Source organism: Globicephala melas, chromosome 7 (genome assembly GCF_963455315.2).
Source record: "Globicephala melas chromosome 7, mGloMel1.2, whole genome shotgun sequence".
NCBI lineage: Eukaryota > Metazoa > Chordata > Mammalia > Artiodactyla > Delphinidae > Globicephala > Globicephala melas.
In genome coordinates, this window is record NC_083320.1 from 77106965 (window position 1) to 77123011 (window position 16047).

Sequence of the window (16047 nt, forward strand, 5' to 3'; positions counted from 1 at the left end):
AAAAATCCTGACAGAAGTACTTAATACCACTTAAACACTACTGATAAAATGTTTGAACCTGAATCTGATCAAGCCTCTAGATATAACCATCAATTTACAAAAATACAAGGAACAAAGAAACATGGTAAAGGACATTATGGGATGAAATCAGCAAAGTCCACAGTATGAGAATCCAAAGTCATATGACCCAGCTTCTTTTGAAAAAAAAAATAATTGCAAGGAGGGAGGGAGTGGGAGAGAGAGAGAGCATAATTTATGAATTAAAAGATATTTAAGCAATATGTAAGCCAATTACACTCTACTGATCTTACTCAGATCCTGAAGCAAACTAACCTTGAAATAAATTGTGTACAGCTAGAGAAACTCAATCATTAACTGGATAATTGATGATATTAAAGAACTGTTAAATTTTTGGACAATAATGCAATTGTCATTTTGTTCTAAAAATGAGCCCTCATCTGAGTGTGGAGAAAAGGGAACCACTGCACACTATTGATGGGAATGTAAATTAGTGCAGCCACTATGGAAAACAGTATAGTGGTTCGTTAAAAAACTAAAAATAGAACTACTGTATGATCCAGCAATTCCACTCCTGGGTATATATATCCAGAAAAAAACAAAAACTTTAATGCAAAAATATACATGCACCCCAATGTTCATAGCAGCACTATTTACAACAGTCAAGATACGGAAACAACACAAGTGCCCATCAATAGATGACTGACTTAAGAAGATATATATACACAATGGAATATTACTCAGCCATAAAAAAGAATGAAATATTGCCATTTGCAGCAACATACATGGACGTAGAGAATATTATACTTAGTGAAGTAAGTCAGACAGAGATAGACAAATCCTATAGTTTGTGGAATCTAAACATAATACAAATGAACTTATTTACAAAACAGAAACACAGTCACAAATATAGAAAACAAACTTATGGTTACCACAGGGGGAGAGGGAGGAAGGGATGGACACATTAGGAAAATGGGATTATCAGATACAAACTATTATACATAAAGAGATAAGCAACAAGGATTTACTGTATAGCATAGGGAATTATATTCAATATCTTGTAATAATCTATAACAGAATATAATCTAAAAATATACAACTGAAACACTTTGCTGTACACCTGAAACTAACAGAATATTGTAAATCAATTATGCTTCAATTAAAAAAGAAGGGCTCTCATCTTTTACAAAGACACACTGAAATATTCACAGAAACTGATTATGATGCCTGAAAGTTTCTTCAAATTGATCTAGGGTGGGTGACGTATAGCTGAAATAAAATTGACCATGGGTTGATAAGAGTTGAAGCTTAACGGCAGGTTATGAGGGATCATTTTATTACTCTTTCTATATATCTGTTTTAATTTGACATTTTGCATTTTAACAAGCTAAGGAAGAAGAAAAATCTACACAGCTTTTGCTGATTTTATTTTCAAGATTTATTCCTTTCCTCTGCCACAGCATTAACTCCCAGCTGGTTTGTAGAACTTATTAAAAATAATTCCTATTTTTATTCCTTTTATTATTAATTTTACTGTACTGGAGACAGAAATATATTGAACACCCATTTTTCTTCAGAACAATGCACTAAATGTGATGGAAACCATAAAACAGGAGCAGCCACTACCTCTTTCCTTGAGAACTTTGAAATCTACTAAGAAAAATAAGTATGTATGTAATAATCTAAATGGGAGAAGAATTTTAAGAAGAATAGTTATATGTATAACTGAATCACTTTGCTGTATACCTGAAACTAACACAACATTGTAAATCAAATGAACTCCAATACAAAATAAAATTTTTTTAAAAAAGAAAAGTATATAAATTTTTAGGAGACAGATCTATAACCTTATTAATCACAGTCCTCATTTTTGCACAGTACATTGTATTACAAAATGTGTGACCTACTTATAATCTACCCCATTAGGACTATTGTGAAAGTTAAATGAGAATGTGTTAAAAGCACTCAGCATTGTACCTAGCACATAAGAAATGGTGGCTAAAACACCACCAATCCTTAATCCATGGGTCTTGTTACTAAAACATGGTACCATATTAACATGAAAATTTAGGAAATGGAAGGATGCACAACAGAAGACAGAGAATAGAGCAAACTGTTGTGCTGTTTAAACTGCAGGTAGTCCCTGGAAAAAGTGAATTCTGAACTGACGTTTTCTACAAAGGATGGACGTAGATTGCAGGAGAAGGACATCACTAACTGGAATATTACAAGAGTCAAGATACAGAGACCAGCTATAGCAAATAATTTAATGTACTTATGTATACTGAAGTAAAGGAAAGTAATAAGAGGTAAAATTGGAGAGGTGGACTGGGGGAGGGGGGCAAAAAAGAGAAAGATGACATGCCTTGCAGACTCTGTTCAGGATTTGAAGATTACTATTTCAGGGAGAAGTATCAATACTTCTTCCCTACCCGTAAGATTTTCTTCAGTGTGAAACTAAAGCATGTATAGTATTTGACCCCTGGTTTCTCTTTACTCAATTACTCATTTCTTCTTTTTGGAGGAATACTGCCCTCTGTGGTCGGTAAATTTAAGAATTAATTGGGATTGCTCAGTGCAGTTCTGCCCTTTTTTATCCCCCTCCGCTCATGAAACTGCCTATAGGGGTCCATACCATCTTGTACTCTTCATACGGAGAGTCTGGCACTGGTTCCACACTGCTTCCTCATACAGCCCCAAAGGTAGCCTTCAGCAGTGATGAAGGTGATACTTGGCCTTCATCTACCACTCCTCTGTTTTAGTTAAGACTTTATTCAGGACATGGGCTGAGAAGAGGATGCTAATTAGTAGGCCAACTCAAAGACTTCATTAATAATATGAGCAATAGGAACACACTAAAAGTCCTTCAATAGAGGAGATTTTAAAAAGCTTCAAGTAACTTATCCCAGCTATTTTTGTGGAAAGGAGCAGAGATAAGAGCTAATTAAATTAAACTAGTTATAGGAAACAAGGACTGGGCCTACAAGTTTCTATTTTCTAAGACAGAGGCGGGCAAACTTTTTCAGGTAAAGGGCCAGATAAAAATATTTTAGGTTTTCTGGACCACATAACGGTTTTTGTGTAATTTTTTAACCCTTTAAAAAAGTAAAAACTATTCTTAGCTTATGGGATGTACAAAAAAAGGCCATGGGTTATACACAAAAGAGACTGTGAGACATATTTAGCCCATGAGCCATAGTTAGTCCAACTTCTGTCAAGGGGCAATTCTTTTGAACAAGGGATTATGTCCTTGCAAAAACTATAAAACAAATTCCAGTAAGCAAAGATTAGCCAATTTCCGTCAATGAACTCGCTTAGTTAAAAATCACTCTGAGGGGACTTCCCTGGTTGCACAGTGGTTAAGAATCTGCCTGCCAATGCAGGGGGCACAGGCTCGAGCCCTGGTCCGGGAAGATGCCACATGCCACAGAGCAACTAAGCCCATGCACCACAACTACTGAGCCTGCGCTCTAGAGCCCACAATCCACAACTACTGAGCCCACGCGCTGCAACTACAGCAGGCTGCGTGCCTAGAGCCCGTGCTCCGCAACAAGAGGAGCCACTGCAATGAGAAGCCCGCACACTGCAACAAAGAGTAGCCCCCGCTCGCCGTAACTAGAGAAAGCCCATGCACAGCAATGAAGACCCAACACAGCCAATAAATAAATAAATTTATTTATTTATTTAAAAAAAAACAAACCCACTCTGGGGCTCTGGCCCTTGCTTAGTAATAGAGTCAGTCTCTCAGATGTTGCTGTTAAAGCCCCTGTACATAATATACACACACATACACATTCTTACAATCACATAGGTTATTGCTCAACAAAACAACAATTTTGGAGGCTTGCATATGTGCAATGCTCTGCTAGGAAAGCTTCACTCTTCTCATTGTTGACTAATGCTGACCATCACGTTACGTAGCATTGTGCTGCTAGATAATTTTAATGTACCTGCTGGTTCAAATGCAAAGTAAAAGAGACTAAATACCACATAAGAAATGAAGATGCAGGGGGGACCTTGAAGATGGCGGAAGAGTAAGACACAGAGATCACCTTCCTCCGCACAGATACACCAGAAATACATCTACACGTGGAACAACTCCTACAGAACACCTACTGAACGCTGGCAGAAGACCTCAGGCCTCCCAAAAGGCAAGAAACCCCCCACGTACCTGGGTAGGACAAAAGAAAAAAGAATAAACAGAGACAAAAGGATAGGGACGGGATCTGCACCAGTGGGAGGGAGCTGTGAAGGAGGGAAGGTTTCCACACACTAGGAAGCCCCTTCGCGGGCAGAGACTGCGGAGGGGGAGCTTCGAAGCCGCGGAGAAGTGCACAGCAACCGGGGTGCGGAGGGCAAAGCGGGGAGATTCCCGCACAGAGGATCGGTGCCGACCGGCACTCACCAGCCCGAGAGGCTTGTCTGCTCACCCGCCGAGGCGGGAGGGGCTGCGAGCTGAGGCTCTCGGTCGGAGCACAGGGAGAGGACTGGGGTTGGCGGCTTGAACATAGCCTGCAGGGGGTTAGTGCGCCACGGCTAGCCGGGAGGGAGTCCGGGGAAAAGTCTGCACCTGCCGAAGAGGCAAGAGACTTTTTCTTCCCTCTTTGTTTCCTAGTGCGCGAAGAAAGGGGTTTAAGAGTGCTGATTAAAGGAACTCCAGAGACGGGCGCGAGCCGCGGCTAAAAGCGCGGACCCCAGAGACGGGCAGGAGACGCTAAGGCTGCTGCTGCCGCCCCCAAGAAGCCTGTGTGCGGGCACAGGTCACTGTCCACACCCCGCTTCCGGGGAGCCTGTGCAGCCCGCCACTGCCAGGTTCCCGGGATCCAGGGACAACTTCCCCGGGAGAACGCATGGCGGGCCCCAGGCTGGTGCAACGTCACGTCGGCCTCTGCCACCGCAGGCCCGCCCCGCATGCAGTGCCCCTCCCTCCCCCCGGCCTGAGTGCGCTAGAGCCCCCGAATCAGCGGCTCCTTTAACCCCGTCCTGTCTGAGCAAAAAACAGACGCCCTCCAGCGACCTACACGCAGAGGCAGGGCCAAATCCAAAGCTGAGCCCTGGGAGCTGTGAGAACAAAGAAGAGAAAGGGAAATCTCTCCCAGCAGCCTCAGAAGCAGCGGATTAAAGCTCCACAATCAACTTGATGTACCCTGCATCTGTGGAATACATGAATAGACAACGAATCATCCCAAATTGAGGAGGTGGGCTTCGAGAGCAAGATCTACGATTCTTTCCCCTTTTCCTCTTTTTGTGAATGTGTATCTGTATACTTCTGTGTGAGATCTTGTCTGTATAGCTTTGCTTCCACCATTTGTCCTAGGGTTCTATCCGTCCATGGTTTTTTTTTTTTTTTTTTAATTTTTTTCTTAATTAATTTTAATAACTTTATTATACTTTACCTTCTTTCTTTCTTTCCTTCCTTCCCTCCTTTACACAACGAATCATCCCAAATTGAGGAGGTGGTCCCTGAGAGAAACATTTATGATTTTTTCCCCTTTACCTCTTTTTGTGAGGGTGTATGTGTATGCTTCTGTGTAAGATTTTGTCTGTACAGCTTTGCTTCCAACATTTGTCCTAAGGTTCTATCCGTTCCTTTTTTTTTTCTAAATAATTATTTTTTAATTCAATAACTTTATTATACTTTATTTTATTTTACTGTATCTTCTTTCTTTGTCTTTTCTCCTTCCTTCCCTCCTTCCTTCCTCCCTCCCTCCCTCCTTTCTTCTTGCCTTCTTTGCTTCTTTCTTTCTTTCTTCCTTGCTTCCTTCCTTGCTTCCCTCCTTTCTTTCTTTCTTTCTTCATATGTCTACTAATTCTCTCTACTTTTTCTCCCTTTTATTCTGAGCCGTGTGGATGAAAGGCTCTTGGTGCTCCAGCCAGGAGTCAGGGCTCTGCCTCTGAGGTGGGAGAGCCAACTTCAGTACGCTGGTCAACAAGAGACCTCCCAGCTCCACATAATATCAAACGGCGAAAATCTCCCAGAGACCTCCATCTTAACACCAGCACCCAGCTTCACTCAACGACCAGCAAGCTACAGTGCTGGACAACCTATGCCAAACAACTAGCAAGACAGGAACACAACCCCACCCATTAGCAGAGAGGCTGCCTAAAATCATAGTAAGTCCACAGACACCCCAAAACACACCACCAGACGTGAACCTGCCCACTAGAGAGAAAAGATCCAGCCTCATCCACCACAACACAGGCACTAGTCCCCTCCACCAGGAAGCCTACACAACCCACTGAACCAACCTTAGCCACTGGAGACAGACATCAAAAACAGCGGAAACTACAAACCTGCAGCCTGCAAAAAGGAGACCCCAAACACAGTAAGATAAGCAAAATGAGAAGACAGAAAAACACACAGCAGATAAAGGAGCAAGATAAAAATGCATCAGACCTAACAAATGAAGAGGAAATAGGCAATCTACCTGAAAAAGAATTCAGAACAATGATAGTAAGGATGATCCAAAATCTTGGAAATAGAATGGACACAATGCAAGAAACAGTTAACAAGGACTTAGAAGAAATAAAGATGAAACAAGCAATGATGAACAACACAATAAATGAAATCAAAAGTACTCTAGATAGTATCAATAGCAGAATAACTGAGGCAGAAGAACAAATAAGTGACCTGGAAGATAAAATAGTGGAAATAACTACTGCAGAGCAGAATAAAGAAAAAAGAAAAGAAAATGAAAAGAACTGAGGACAGTCTCAGAGACCTCTGGGACAACATCAAACGCACCAACATTCGAATTATAGGGGTTCCAGAAGAAAAAGAGAAAAAGAAAGGGACTGAGAAAATATTTGAAGAGATTATAGTTGAAAACTTCCCTAATATGGGAAAGGAAATAGTTAATCAAGTCCAGGAAGCACAGAGTCCCATACAGAATAAATCCAAGGAGAAATATGACAAGACACATATTAATCAAACTGTCAAAAATTAAATACAAAGAAAGCATATTAAAAGCAGCAAGGGAAAAACAACAAATAACACACAAGGGAATCCCCATAAGGTTAACAGCTGATCTCTCAGCAGAAACCCTACAAGCCAGAAGGGAGTGGCAGGACATACTGAAAGTGATGAAGGAGAAAAACCTGCAACCAAGATTACTCTACCCAGCAAGGATCTCACTCAGATTTGATGGAGAAATTAAAACCTTTACAGACAAGCAAAAGCTGAGAGAGTTCAGCACCACCAAACCAGCTTTACAACAAATGCTAAAAGAACTTCTCTAGGCAAGAAACACAAGAGAAGGAAAAGACCTATAATAATGAACCCAAAACAATTTAGAAAATGGGAATAGGAACATACATATCGATAATTACCTTAAATGTAAATGGATTAAATGCTCCCACCAAAAGACACAGATTGGCTGAATGGATACAAAAACAACACCCTTATATATGCTGTCTACAAGAGACCCACTTCAGACCTAGAGACACATACAGACTGAAAGTAAGATGATGGAAAAAGATATTCCATGCAAATGGAAACCAAAAGAAAGCTGGAGTAGCAATTCTCATATCAGACAAAATAGACTTTAAAATAAAGACTATTACAAGAGACACAGAAGGACAGTACATAATGATCAAGGGATCGATCCAAGAAGAAGATATAACAATTGTAAATATTTATGCACCCAACATAGGAGCACCTCGATACATAAGGCAAACAGTAACAGCCATAAAAGGGGAAATCGACAGTAACACATTCATAGTAGGGGACTTTAACAGCCCACTTTCACCCATGGACAGATCATCCAAAATGAAAATAAATAAGGAAACACAAGCTTTAAATGATACATTAAACAAGATGGACTTAATTGACATTTACAGGACACTCGATCCAAAAACAACAGAATACACATTTTTCTCAAGTGCTCATGGAACATTCTCCAGGATAGATCATATCTTGGGTCACAAATCAAGCCTTGGTAAATTTAAGAAAACTGAAATTGTATCAAGTATCTTTTCCGACCATAACACCATGAGACTAGACATCAATTACAGGAAAAGATCTGTAAAAAATACAAACACATGGAGGCTAAACAATACACTACTTAATAATGAAGTGATCACTGAAGAAATCAAAGAGGAAATTTAAAAATACCTAGAAACAAATGACAATGGAGACACAACGACCCAAAACCTATGGGATGCAGCAAAAGCAGTTCTAAGGGGGAAGTTTATAGCAATACAAGCCCACCTTAAGAAGCAGGAAACATCTCGAAAGACAACCTAACCTTGCACCTCAAGCAATTAGAGAAAGAAGAACAAAAAAACCCCAAAGCTAGCAGAAGGAAAGAAATCATAAAAATCAGATCAGAAATAAATGAAAAAGAAATGAAGGAAACAAGCAAAGATCAATAAAACTAAAAGCTGGTTCTTTGAGAAGATAAACAAAATAGATAAACCACTAGCCAGACTCATCAAGAAAAAAAGGGAGAAGACTCAAATCAATAGAATTAGAAATGAAAAAGGAGAAGTAACAACTGAAACAGCAGAAATAAAAAAGATCATGAGAGATTACTACAAGTAACTCTATGCCAATAAAATGGACAATCTGGAAGAAATGGACAAATTCTTAGAAATGCACAACCTGCCAAGACTGAATCAGAAAGAAATAGAAAATATGAACAGACCAATCACAAGTACTGAAATTGAAACTGTGATTAAAAATCTTCCAACAAACAAAGGCCCAGGACCAGATGGCTTCACAGGCGAATTCTATCAAACATTTAGAGAAGAGCTAACACCTATCCTTCTCAAACTCTTCCAAAATATAGAAGAGGGAGGAACATTCCCAAATTCCTTCTACAAGGCCACCATCACCTTGATACCAAAACCAGACAAGGATGTCACAAAGAAAGAAAACTGCAGGCCAATATCTGTGATGAACATAGATGCAAAAATCCTCAACAAAATACTAGGAAACAGAATCCAACAGCACATTAAAAGGATCATACACCATGATCAAGTGGGGTTTATTCCAGGAATGCAAGGATTCTTCAATATACGCAAATCTATCAATGTGATACACCATATTAACAAACTGAAGGAGAAAAACCATATGATCATCTCAATAGATGCAGAGAAAGTTTGTGACAAAATTCAACACCCATTTATGATAAAATCCCTGCAGAAAGTAGGCATAGAGGGAACTTTCCTCAACATAATAAAGGCCATATATGACAAGCCCACAGCCAACATCATCCTCAATGGTGAAAAACTGAAAGCATTTCCACTAAGATCAGGAACAAGACAAGGTTGCTCACTCTCACCACTCTTATTCACCATAGTTTTAGAAGTTTCAGCCACAGCAATCAGAGAAGAAAAGGAAATAAAAGGAATCCAAATCGGAAAACAAGAAGTAAAGCTGTCACTGTTTGCAGATGACATGATACTATACATAGAGAATCCTAAAGATGCTACCAGAAAACTACTAGAGCTAATCAATGAATTTGGTAAAGTAGCAGGATACAAAATGCATGCACAGAAATCTCTGGCATTCTTATATACTAATGATGAAAAATCTGACAGTGAAATCAAGAAAACACTCCCATTTACCATTGCAACAAAAAGAATAAAATACCTAGGAATAAACCTACCTAAGGAGACAAAAGACCTGTATGCAGAAAATTATAAGACACTGATAAAAGAAATTAAAGATGATACAAACAGATGGAGAGATATACCATGTTCTTGGATTCGAAGAATCAACATTGTGAAAATGACTCTCCAGATTCAATGCAATCCCTATCAAACTACCACTGGCATATTTCACAGAATTAGAACAAAACATTTTGCAATTTGTATGGAAACACAAAAGACCCCAAATAGCCAAAGCAATCTTGAGAACGAAAAACAGAGCTGGAGGAATCAGGCTCCCTGACTTCAGACTATACTACAAAGCTACAGTAATCAAGACAGTATCGTACTGGCATAAAAACAGAAATATAGATCAATGGAACAGGATATAAAGCCCAGAGATAAACCCATGCACATATGGACACCTTATCTTTGATAAAGGTGGCAGGAATGTACAGTGGAGAAAGGACAGCCTCTTCAATAAGTGGTGCTGGGAAAACTGGACAGACACATGTAAAAGTATGAGATTAGATCACTCCCTAACACCATACACAAAAATAAGCTCAAAATGGATTAAAGACCTAAATGTAAGGCCAGAAACTATCAAACTCTTAGAGGAAAACATAGGCAGAACACTCTGACATAAATCACAGCAAGATCCTTTCTGACCTACCTCCTAGAGAAATGGAAATAAAAACAAAAATAAACAAGTTGTACCTAATGAAACTTCAATGCTTTTGCACAGCAAAGGAAACCATAAACAAGACCAAAAGACAACTCTCAGAATGGGAGAAAATATTTGCAAATGAAGCAACTGACAAAGGATTAATCTCCAAAATTTACAAGCAGCTCATGCAGCTCAATATTAAAAACACAACCCAATCCAAAAATGGGCAGAAGACCTAAATAGACATTTCTCCAAAGAAGATATACAGACTGCCAACAAACACATGAAAGAATGCTCAACATCATTAATCATTAGAGAAATGCAAATCAAAACTACAATGAGATATCATCTCACACCAGTCAGAATGGCCATCATCAAAAAATCTAGAAACAATAAATGCTGGAGAGGGTGTGGAGAAAAGGGAACCCTCTTGCACTGCTGGTGGGAATGTGAACTGATTCAGCCACTATGGAGAACAGTATGGAGGTTCCTTAAAAAAACTAAAAATAGAACTACCATATGACCCAGCAATCCCACTACTGGGCATATACCCTGAGAAAACCAAAATTCAAAAAGAGTCATGTACCAAAATGTTCATTGCAGCTCTATTCACAATAGCCCGGAGATGGAAACAACCTAAGTGCCCATCATTGGGTGAATGGATAAAGAAGATGTGGCACATATATACAATGGAATATTACTCAGCCATAAAAAGAAACGAAATTGAGCTATTTGTAATGAGGTGGATAGACCTAGAGTCTGTCATACAGAGTGAAGTAAGTCAGAAAGAAAAAGACAAATACCGTATGCTAACACATATATATGGAATTTAAGAAAAAAAAATGTCATGAAGAACCTAGGGGTAAGACAGGGATAAAGACACAGACCTACTGGAGAACAGACTTGTGGATATGGGGAGGGTGAAGGGTGAGCTGTGACAGGGCGAGAGAGAGTCATGGACATATATACACTAACAAACGTAAGGTAGATAGCTAGTGGGAAGCAGCCGCATGGCACAGGGATATCGGCTCGGTGCTTTGTGACCGCCTGGAGGGGTGGGATAGGGAGGGTCGGAGGGAGGGAGACACAAGAGGGAAGAGATATGGGAACATATGTATATGTATAACTGATTCACTTTGTTATAAAGCAGAAACTAACACACCATTGTAAAGCAATTATACCCCAATAAAGATGTTTAAAAAAAAAAAGAAAGAAAAAGAAATGAAGATGCAGAAAGGCATAAATTTTATAGTATTATTTTCTTCTGCCAACAATGTCTTTAGTATAGATGAAACTTTTATATCAAGCTGGATATAAAACATGCAATTTCTTATACTTTCATTCACATAAATTTTAAAAGTAGTCTCTCTTCTTGCACAACTATAGTCATTGCATGTAAAAGAAGTTTTGATACCAAAGAACCAAGACAAACATGTCCCAGAGGGGTTGTTTTTTTTTAAACCACAGTCTTTCTAAGGGATTTGCACCCTGCAAAACTGGATGTTTAACTGCAGTTATTTATGATTTATCAGTGTTAAAATGCCTATGGGCTAAATACAAGAAAATAACTTCAGTGGTTTTTATTATTCTCTCAGTCTCATAACTCATATTTGAAGAAACTGAATCTCACATTCCCTTTAGAATTTACCCTTCAGCCAAGACCAAGATTAGAGAAATTTCAGACTGAAGAAAAAGAAACTCTTCAGAAGGTTTAGAGAAATGAACAAAGGAGGGTCCTAACACAAAGCTTTTGTAACCTTAATAAATATATAGAGACTCATGTGTGTACCTTCCCTAAGGGTTGGACACCTTTTGCTGAGAAGAGCCCCTTAGAACTTCTAGTGTCTCTATATGTATTATAGGGCGCAAGGAATATCACCTTTTTTTCTTTTTTTTTTGCGGTACGCGGGCCTCTCACTGTCGTGGCCTCTCCTGTTGCGGAGCACAGGCTCCGGACACGCAGGCTCAGCGGCCATGGCTCACGGGAGCAGCCGCTCCACGGCATGTGGGATCTTCCCAGACCAGGGCACGAACCCACGTCCCCTGCATCGGCAGGCGGACTCTCAACCACTGCACCACCAGGGAAGCCCCATCACCTTTGTTTTAATTAATAGGCTTTTTTGAGCAGCTTTAAGTTTATGGGAAAATTAAGCATAGAGAATTCCCATATACCTTCTCTCCTTCCCCCAAAACACACAGTTTCCCCTATTATTAATATATTGCATTAGTGTGGAACATTTGTTACAACTGATAAACAATACTGATATATAGTTATTAACTAAAATCCATAGTTTACATTAGGGCCCACTCTTTGTGTTGTATAGTTCTATAGGTTCTGAGAAATGCAGTGTCATACATCCACCATTATTATATCATACAGAATAGTTTCACTGCCCTAAAAATGCCCTGGGCTTCACCTATTCCCCTCCTCCGCCTCCTCCTCCCCATGAATCTCTGGCGACCACTGACCTTTTTACTATCTCCATAGTTTTGCCTTTTCCTGAATGCTGTATAGTTGGAATCACACAGTCTGTAGCCCTTTCATACTGGCATCCTTCACTTATCAATATTGCATTGAAGTTTTCTCCATGTCTTTTCATGGTTTGATAGGTCATTTCTTTTTATTACTAGCTCTTGTTAAGACAGAAAAAGTAATTCCCAAAGAATTTAAGGTCTTACCAAAAAGTCATTGATTGACGGATATACAATAATTCTAGGTGAATAGGTGGAGCTTACAAGCAGGGTACACCGTTACCTGCCAAAACTTCTTTTTCTTCATACAAGTAGTTGATACACAATTTTGTTAGAATTTCCAAATATAACAGTATCCCCAAAATAATGAAAAATGGCAGAAATATAGTTAATACACATTGTCTCTCATTCCAGGTTATGATCAAAGTCAAGCATCACCACAGCAGAGAGACATAAAGGAGATACATGTGCCTATTTTCAGAGATGTGTCCATTTGCAAATAGGTACAAATAGGCTCTGGAAGTGGAAAAACAACCCATTTTTAATTATGTCTGTGCTATTGTAGAATCCTCACCATCATGTAAAGGAGCTCCATGTTGTGCAGCTTGTATCTCAACAAATATTGGTGGAACAAGCAAAGGATACTAGTTCCTATTCTGATACTTACTAGTTCTGATTTCAACAAGTCACCTTTCCTCTGTGAGCTTCAGGACCTTCATCTGTAGTGTGGAGAAAACAGTGTTCCCCTTCTGACTCCGAGCTATTGTGAGGATCAAAGGAGCCTGAGATGAATAGAGGAGATAAAGGTGATGCCTGGGGCAACACTGACAAACCTCTAAAAGGTTTACTCTGTTGCTGTTGTAATAGTAATGTTAATGGTGTTGTTATTTGACTCCCCATCCTAACCCCTCTTCTATTCCCTGGCACTCAGCCCAGATAAGATGTTGTCAGGGAGATCATCATAAAGGAACCTGCTTAAGCAGGGAAACAAAAGACCCTCTAAACTAGAAAGTAAATCAGCATCATAGGAAAGGACAATAAGTTATGCATCAGAAAAGAAAGTGTCAAAACCTTTCTAAAAGGAAAACTGTCCATGGTTGCAATGTGTAGACCCGACATGAACCACTAGGCTTACAAGAGAGCAGACTGGTAGGAAAGGCAGAACACACCTCCTGGGGGCTGAAGGGCAAAGAAGTATCACAACCTAAATGTCTTCTGCAGGACACTTCACAGCAGCAAGAAAAGGGGGGCATCCTGGCTGAATGCTGAAATGTGGTTAAACTTGGTTTCCTCTTCACTCTAGCTGCAGAATTGCACTGCTCTAACTGGCCCACCAGAGAGCCAACTGTTGAAAGCACAACTGTCCTTAAGTGAGATTGACTCAGATAATCCAAGATGGTCACAGTAACTAAAACAAATTAATTCCTTCCCTTTGGTTTCCTTGGTAGGGGAGGGGTAGGAAGTGTTCCTAACAAAATGACAACAGAGGAATAGCAAACTGTTTAGAACACCCCCACCCCTCTAAAACAGAAAGTCACTGTTAGTCAGAAGGAAGATTTATCTTTGCTGTTTTGGTCTATGATGCTTAGAAATGAAGCGAAAAATCATAGCCTTAACAAATCTAGGAGAGAGCCCAACAGGCGCCAAGCACACCAGGTCAACATGGTATCTGGTGTATGTCTGTGCCAAAAAGATATAACTTTACTCTCAAATGCATGTATAACCAAATACTGAAGGTAAATACAGATAGTCTACAAACACCTTCTAAAACAAAGGTAAGGGTTCTAGTCAAAATAGTAGAAATTTATACTTGAATAAGCCATCTATACTCCAAACACAGAGAAACAGAGTATTAAAATAAAGAAATGAAAAGAGATAGACACAAAACCTAGATAAACACCTCTTTTTAGTGGAAATAAAACAAAATCAAAAAGCAATAAAAACAACGGAGGCCCTGGCCCTGCTGAGTTCTGGTCACAGCGACTGCTCTCGAAGTTCAGCCCTTATTTAAGAACCTGTCTCATTGTTTGAGGACAGGTGCTGGAGGTGCCGTCTAAATACAGTCTTCAGCAAGGGAGCTAAACGAAAATGGTTACCAGCTACCACCTATGGCTTTGATTTTGAGCAAGCTGTGAGATGAGGAAGGTAAGAGGTCACAGGCAGAATCTAAAGATCAGGGAAATGAATCAAGCCACACGCTGACTCTGTGACTAGATCTGAAACATCCTATCACATGGGACAAGGAGCCCTGAAATGACAATAAAAACAGAATTCTAGGCTAACAATCCAGGGAATAAGAGAAAGTGAGAAGGGGTAGAAAAAAATTTGCCACAAGGGTTAGAACAAAACAAAACCACACGCAACATCAAAACACAGGAGCGGTACCTCACTACACAATTTTATGAAACCACATGTGGGTAATTTCTTCAAATTTCTTATCTAATTCATGAATTCTGCTGTTTAAACCATTCGTTGTGTTTTTTAGTTAAATAGTGGTAAAAATGTTAAGAAATGAGCAGGACAGAATGACAAGTTCTGACTGAATTTCAGAAGGACATTCAGTACTTTTATTCATAGAGAACCAGAGGTCTGTATTATCTGATTCACCTGAGAACCTCTGAGCCATTTTCAACTTAGCCCTTCAATGAACAACTTAAATTTCTTCTCCACTATGAAGCCTTTCTTCCCCACCCATGTCATCTGTCTCTCTTTTAAGCTATTTGTCCAAACCCCATAATCACATACTTGTCACTCATTCTGTACTTTTCTGTATTACCGCTTAGAGAGTTGGTTAAGCATATTTCATGAATTCATCTTATTGGAAAATTTTACAACTGAATAGTTCTCTCATTATATAAATTCCACTGGGTAGAAAGGAAAAATAAGGGGAGAGTGGAGGTAGGTGGAGGGTAAGCAGTCAGTGAAAAGTCACTCATAACAAATGACAGGGAATATCATCCTAACAGGGGAAAGGAAATGCAAGCCTCTAAAAATAACTTACTAAAGATCCAGAAGAAAGGAGAATAACCTGGGGGAGAAGATGACAGAATATGGGTTTTAAAGAGACAGGATGGAGGAAAGGGTGTGATAAAGTTTTACAAGGAAATATAAAAATGTAACAACTAAATGTAGTTGACTCCATGGAAAATAAAATTAGAGATGTGGAAGCCAAAATTGAGAACCTCTCTTAGAATGTGCGAGAAAAGATTTTTATAAGTAAAAATGGAAAGATAACACCCAGGCAACAGATATGTAACATAACAACTTTGTGAAGGGACACTAATGATGGGAATAGAGGA